We start from the raw sequence: 7,658 nt of genomic DNA, 5'->3' as shown, positions 1-7,658 counted from the left end.
TTTGTGTTCGCGATCTTGTCTCACTGTCGAATTCAACCGATGTACGACTTCCTCGGAATACTCTTCGCCCTTTCTTCTGTTCTCCATCGCAATTGCGTACTCCGATGTTTTTAATCAAAATCAATTTAACCTAGCTCCATCACTCTTGAATTTGCAAACGGTTTTCTTATGTAACCTTTATATTTCATCTGCTATCCTGCACATACACTATTTTTTACTATTAATATTTGTAATTTATCCATTGCATGTTGATAATTAGATTCTTGAATTATATTACTGAGGTTAAAAGCAAGGCTCGTTTTTTTTTCAAATGGTATACGTTAGTCTATTTACAATATGCAATGTTTCAATGCAAATTCTAACAAATTAAAAAAAATGATGAGTGTATCCTTGTAAATTGGATTACAAATTAAATTGAGAATTTTAGATGCTTTAAATTGTTACAATTATATAATTACTATTGAAATAATTCTATAACGACGATATGATTAAATTTTGAATCAATGGTCTATTGAAACAAATTGTAAAATTCAATTAAAACATAAATAAACATATTGTTTTATATGACTTATAGTCTACATGATATTTTATGACTTTGGTCTACATGATATTTTTTAACAAGAAAATCTAAGTAGAAGACCCACAACAGTACTCACCCAAAGTTCGACCTACCGCTTCAACATAGCATCATTTGCTAATGATGGCGATGTTCAGACTACCGAACCCAAGTGTGCCATCACTGCGCTAAATCCTCCAAAGGCATGGCTACAGGTCGACTTCGGACAACCCTACAGAATAAACAATGTCAAAATATATCCCAGGAGAGAAGGTATGCATTGCATCACTCCCGTTTGGTTGTTTATTTTATATATATTTGGTCATTGTATAAGTAAGTAAAATTCACTTATTTTTTATTAATGTACATCAGTATGTTACCTAAAGACACAGCCAAATCGTCTTCAATGGGAATTTGAGTCTGGCATTCATTTTTTTTTTATAGATGAAGGTTAATCATATTTTATGTAATTTTTCATTTGCACATTGCTTCACTAATTTAGGTAATAAATATACCATGTAAACACACGAGTAAATACGTCATTATGGGGACTACGTATGACACTCATGATGACAATTTAACTACAGGGGCTATTCTTGAAATATATGAAATAGGTTTCTTCGGTAATCGAATTATTAATCACAGTTAAGCCAACATTCATAATATTTTTTTAGGGGATGGACCTTCAGCATGGAAGCAATATCGATTCAGACAGTTCTACTTAGATGCCTCAAAATCATCAGCAACACAGACGACAACGTCACAGAGAACCCGTTGTTACACCGATAACACGACTGCCCCAGACTTACCACCAAACATAACAGACATACCTTGTAAACAGACAGCTAGATACGTCATTGTGGAAACCACGTATGACGCACCTGAAGATGAAATTACTGGTGGAGCGATCCTAGAAATCTGTGAAATAGAAGTTTATGGTAATCAAATAAAAAATTAGTACTAAGGTATCGGTATCTTCTTCATGCGATATCAATTGATATCTCCCCCTGAGCACGTAAACGCAGATTTAGATACGTCATTATAGAGATCACTTTGCATCTATAAATGGTCTTCCTGAAGGATCAATCATTGAAATCTGTGAAGTGGAAGGTTTTTCTTTTTGGTATGAATATATCATACAAAAGACATAACAAAATGCTACCTCTCAGAAGAGTATATTTGAATTTTATTGATGCTTTTGAGTGTAAAAATGTGGAAAAGTCAAATCCAGTTGACATAAATGCTACTTAAAAAGCTGACAGCTGACATGTTAATGATGTTTCATCGTGTAAATGAATGTACTTTACCTTTTAATGGCGCAAAACAAAAGATGCTGTGTCATATTCTTAATAATTGTGTTTGGTATTAGAACATGGCTTAGTTTGTCGGCTAAACAAAAACAAAGGCATTTGGTTGAATGTATAAAATTTACAATACATCTTACAAATTTTCAATAGAAAACAAGCATGCGTGTGTAATTCTTTTCTGCATTCTCGCAAAATATATATACGTGCGTTTACTGATACAAAAAAATAGATGATGTTCTATATGATGTTTCTTCCAAAAAATAAGCATTTGTAAATAAAATAATTCATTATTCAGATTATCATCTTTAGAATGTTTAAGTTAAAATGCTATTATGCACCGAGATATAAAAAATGGCCTTTATATATAGAAATTTAAAAACAAAATGAAATTGTTTGTATTATTAGTATAAAAGTTAGTTAGCTTATTTATTGAATTAACATTTAACATTTTTAGGATGCGAAGTTGATACATATGGGGTCGACTGCATGCCATGCATTGGGTGTCAATATTGTGATATATCCAGCGGTGTGTGTGATGCATGTAAGTCATTGAATCAAAAGGGTAAATAATTATTAAAAAGGCATCAATTTATTTTACATTTTTAAAAATGAATTTTTGGAAATCTGCAACAGTTTTATTTACAGATATCAATGAATTAGTCATTCGAACATCTGATTCTTTAAGCATTTACATGAGGAAAATATGTTTTGTATGGATGTGTATGAATGTAGACGCTTTATGTGTATATATTAAATGTATATGTCTTTCTGTAAATCAATTAAACTTTTGTGGAGTTTGGCTAAATGAATTTGATATAGGAACAAATATGTTAACTTTCTTTTCTTTTTTTTCAGGTGAAGAAATGCTAATGCTTTCACGTTAAAATATAAATCGAAACGTTTTCTTTTAGTAATAACTTGTAGTTTCACAAAAATGATTTTAAAAAATCGTTGTAGTTGAGTATTAATTAAACAGTTTTTGAGTTAGAGAAAAAAATGCATTCTGATAAAAATAATAATGAATAATCAGCAATTGTATAAACGCCTCTTGTGTTATCATTGTAAGTGCTCTAACACTGTATTGTATTTTTTAGGGATTAGGATGTAAAACTCTGAAACGGCCGAAAAACATGATCAGGAATGCGGACGCATTGTTGCTGTTGAAAATGATGCTGTTTAAAAGAAGACTAGCAAAACAAATCAGGGATCAATAAACATATTTTTAAACAACGACCGGTAAGTTTTTACATGTACAAATTATTTTTTTTGTATGACGCTTCATTGACTAATTTGTTTCAAGACACTTCTTAAAAAAAATATAATAGGTCGATAATTTGTATATTATTTAAAATTAAAGTATAATTACTTCGTTTTTTAATAAGATAGTTTGCCGTGTCATGGTTATTTTTTCTTAACTGTTATCTGGCATATTCTGGAGAGAAAACTTATCATAGGTAAAATCTAGAGTTTCAGACATCTAACCTGCAAACGTATCACAAAAGGATAAATGATGCCTTTTACGCGCAGATATCGATGTGACCCATTGATGTATCGAAACTTATCTTTATAAGGGATTATGTTAACATTGGATGTATTAAATGTCCCAGAAATATATAGAGTAAATCTTTAAAAATCTTCTTCTCAGAAACTAAACAGCAAGGAAAGCTGAAACTTGTGTGGAAGCATCCTCAGGTAGTGTAGATTCAAAGTTGTGAAATTCATGACCCCCGGGGTAGGGTGGGGCCACAATGGGGGGGGGGGTCGAAGTTTTACATAGGAATATATAGAGTAAATCTTTAAAAATCTTCTTCTCAGAAACTAAACAGCCAGGAAAGCTGAAACTTGTGTGGAAGCATCCTCAGGTAGTGTAGATTCAAAGTTGTGAAATTCATGACCCCCGGGGGTAGGATGAGGCCACAATTGGGGTCGAAGTTTTACATAGGAATATATAGAGTAAATCTTCAAAAATCTTCTTCTCAGAAACTAAACAGCCAGGAAAGCTGAAAATTGTATGGAAGCATCCTCAGGTAGTGTAGATTCAAAGTTGTGAAATTCATGACCCCCGGGGTAGGGTGGGGCCACAATGGGGGGGTCGAAGTTTTACATAGGAATATATAGAGTAAATCTTTAAAAATCATCTGCTCAGAAACTAAACAGCCAGGAAAGCTGAAACTTGTGTGGAAGCATCCTCAGGTAGTGTAGATTCAAAGTTGTGAAAATCATGATCCCTGGGGGTAGGGTGGGGCACAATGGGGGGTCGAAGTTTTACATAGGAATATATAGAGTAAATCTTTAAAAATCTTCTTCTCAGAAACTAATAAGCCAGGAAAGTTGAAACTTGTGTGGAAGTATCCTCAGGTAGTGTAGATTCAAAGTTGTGAAAATCATGATCCCTGGGGGTAGGGTGGGGCACAATGGGGGGTCGAAGTTTTACATAGGAATATATAGAGTAAATCTTTAAAAATCTTCTTCTCAGAAACTAATCAGCCAGGAAAGTTGAAACTTGTGTGGAAGTATCCTCAGGTAGTGTAGATTCAAAGTTGTGAAAATCATGATCCCTGGGGGTAGTGTGAGGCCACATGGGGGGGGGGGTGTTAAAGTTTTACATAGGAATATATAAAGTAAATCTTTAAAAATCTTCTTCTCAGAAACTAATCAGCAAGATGATTCTATATCATTGTTAAAACTTTGGCTCCAGGACAATTCTTCGGCCTCACAAGAAGGTTTAGAGTTTGATGTAGCTAAATATCCCATATATAAACAATTGTAAAGGATCTTTTTGAGAACTGCAATACTCAACATGTGATATGACTATAAAATTGAAACAGGCAGCTATTTTTTCATTAGAATCTTGTTGTATTACTGCATTGAGTTATTGCCCTTGATTTATTGATTCTTGATTATTTTTATTAATGCATCCACTGTTAACCAATTATTGTGATGATTATTTTTATACAATAATAGATATTCAATTTATATAAGTTGTTCTGCATAAGAAGTTTTGGGTAAGGCCGGATTATTTTGTTTATTTTTGATTTCCAATTTTTAGATACTATGAATTATTTTAGGTTGGCACATATATAGGGACATTTAGATGAGCGACTGTTTGGGGTTAAACTTGAACAGGTATGGATAGATTGAGTGTGTGAACATTCTTGCTCTATCTAATCTACGTGTTTTCTAACCTTCGATACAAAGTGTGCGGTCATTCCTGCCCTGTATCGCATTAATACTAGTGTGCAGTCATATCTGCTTGTATTGTTGGTGGTAGCGGCGGAGCACTAATGTATGGTCATCCATGCTGGTGTTAGGTTGAGCTGTTGGTGCAAGTGTGCGGTCATCCCTGCTTGCGTAAACGTTGGTACCTGTTGAGTTGAGTAGGTGTGCGGTCATCCCTGCCTGCGTAACTTTGAGTCCCTATATATGTGCAGGAGCGGTGATTAAAGTCTGCTCTTGTAAATATTGGCAGCAATCAGGGCTATCTGAGTTCCAAGGGGGAAAAATGGATTTTATTTATACAGGATCTACATGTATTATTGTACATTGTCCAGATTGTTTGTTTTATGACTCCATGTAGCTGACTTTATCATACCTATTGTTCCTCAGGTGAGCGATGTGGCCCATGGGCCTCTTGTTTTAGTAATATTTTTGTAGGCAATATACTTTGATTGTGTAAATCCATTAGCGTCATCAACTACAGTCGGTACATATTTTTTCTTCACAAATATGTTTTCTTTCAAATTAAGAATGACCGAATGTATTAAAGCAAGAATATTGCTTACATGTTTATATTGATTATAAATTGTGCCCTAAACTGTTGCAAGAAAGAAATGAAAATGGCAGTAAAATACTACCTGCAGTAAAACATATTTGTTGCACTAGACACTCAAAGGCAAAACAAATCAAAGTATATGGACAATTGATGGGAGGGTTTTAATTGATGGTTACACAAGAGGTATATTTTATTTAATAAATGTTATTTAATATTAGAAATAGTTATTACTATCTAAAAGCTTACCGAACATATCAGAAAAAAGATATATTGAGTAGGTAGGATCATTTACTTTTTAAGTTGTTTAATTTTATATTTTTTCTTCATAAATCCAGGAAATTGCAGGAGCCTGTTCGCGGTCAAGTTGTTGCATTAATGAAAAGTGCATTCCACAACCTTTTGACCAGTTTACCTGCGTCATTTCAGGTTTGGTGTATATACATATTAAACTTTTTTTTTACCTAAAAATTAAAATTTATGTTAGAATCAAGAGATAAAAACTAAAGATTTTCGTAAAAAAAAAAAAATTGGACTTAGAATAAACTTTTTTATACATCATGTTAATAAGAAAATTAAACCGAAGAAAATAGTTTATATATAATCAAAGTTTAATATTAAAAAATCAACAGAGTATTATCACAAATAAATCCTTCAGAAGATTTAATTTCTGGTGACCGTCGATCGTAAACACACATATAGATAGCAATTCACTTTTATGTATTTAAGTTTCAGTAGTTGTCACAAATTATTACTTGTTCTAAACTAAAGAGTATAACATTTCATCATAAAATGAACTGATCGAACAACGTTCTAAATAGTTTTGGATAACTCGAAACTCGTACTTTAGCACATATTCACTTGATTTTTTTGTGAAAAATATCATGCCATGGTCATGTTTTGCTGAATCTATGCCCCGAAAAAAATAATAAAAAAAAACTTAGATGTATTGTCAACATTTGGTGCAATATGATTTCAGTCATGTTCAGCGAAATAATAGGTTTGGTCGTCAAAATTCGTTCATTCACTTTAAAGTTTGAGTCCATTAATTATAGGATAAAAATTGTAGCATTTATTAATGCAAGAGGTAGTTAAGTAGATGCCATTTACACATAGGAAGAAATGAGAAATATAAGAACAATAAAACGAAATTTCTAAAAAGCAATTATAAAACAACTAGTTTTATGGAGAATATTGACATAAATCTCAGAGTTTTTATTATTAGTTTTTTTCCTTTCAATTATGCATTTTGATATATCTATATTATGTAGAAAACACCAGCATACGATGAAGAGAATTGATGGTATTATTATTTTCAAATTTACAGCCAACAAAGTCTTATGAAATAAGTTTTAATGACATTACTTTTCGCTTTTCGATTGAAAATAAGTTTAAAACAGCACAATGGTTTTTTTAATCAAACCAAAAATATATTTCAATATAGATTGCGGTGAACCTAGGGGTAAAGGATTTTCAATGGAACATGTACGTGAATGGGACGCTATTGGAATAACAAGAGGAATGCATATCACTTGCGCCGCTAAATATAATCAGTTAGGCTCTGAGCTATTTGTCTGTCGATCTAACGGAACGTGGAGGACGGATTTGAGCTGTCATAAAAATTATGGTAAGATAATTTTATTTTATATGCATATATTATCAGATTGATTCTTTAAATTCAGCAAACATCTATTAAATGTTTAACTGCTTTGACCTGACTTCGGAACTAGTACATAAACAAATCTGACATACATGTATTGATAAAATAATAAATTCTTTGCGCAAAAAAAGTTAAATAAAATGGTTTACTCTGTGTGCTTATATTACTGTTGTTTAGGGGTTTTTTTTTATTTCTCTGTTGTTGATTTCTTTGTGCTTTAGATTTTTTTCAGTTTTTTTGGATTTTTTTTTTTTTTTTTTTTTTGTAATACTTTTCTAAAGATTATAAATACAAAAACAATACGCAAATATATACACAGAAATCGAATAAATGCATCAACAATCTAATTTCAAATTGAAATTTTTA

The 7,658-nt window shown here is 32.0% G+C and overlaps 1 long non-coding RNA gene across 1 annotated transcript; it reads left to right on the top strand.

The window, feature by feature from the left end:
• The first annotated feature begins 606 nt into the window (after nucleotides 1–606).
• On the top strand, nucleotides 607–2,477 carry LOC136270047 (uncharacterized). Its single transcript, XR_010707682.1, has 3 exons — nucleotides 607–829; nucleotides 1,231–1,494; nucleotides 2,318–2,477. It is a non-coding gene; the product is annotated as an uncharacterized lncRNA (long non-coding RNA).
• Nucleotides 2,478–7,658: the final 5,181 nt, after the last annotated feature.

Source organism: Magallana gigas, chromosome 1 (genome assembly GCF_963853765.1).
Source record: "Magallana gigas chromosome 1, xbMagGiga1.1, whole genome shotgun sequence".
NCBI lineage: Eukaryota > Metazoa > Mollusca > Bivalvia > Ostreida > Ostreidae > Magallana > Magallana gigas.
The sequence above is the reverse complement of the archived record's forward strand: the minus strand, read 5'-3'. Positions and strand labels throughout refer to the sequence as shown.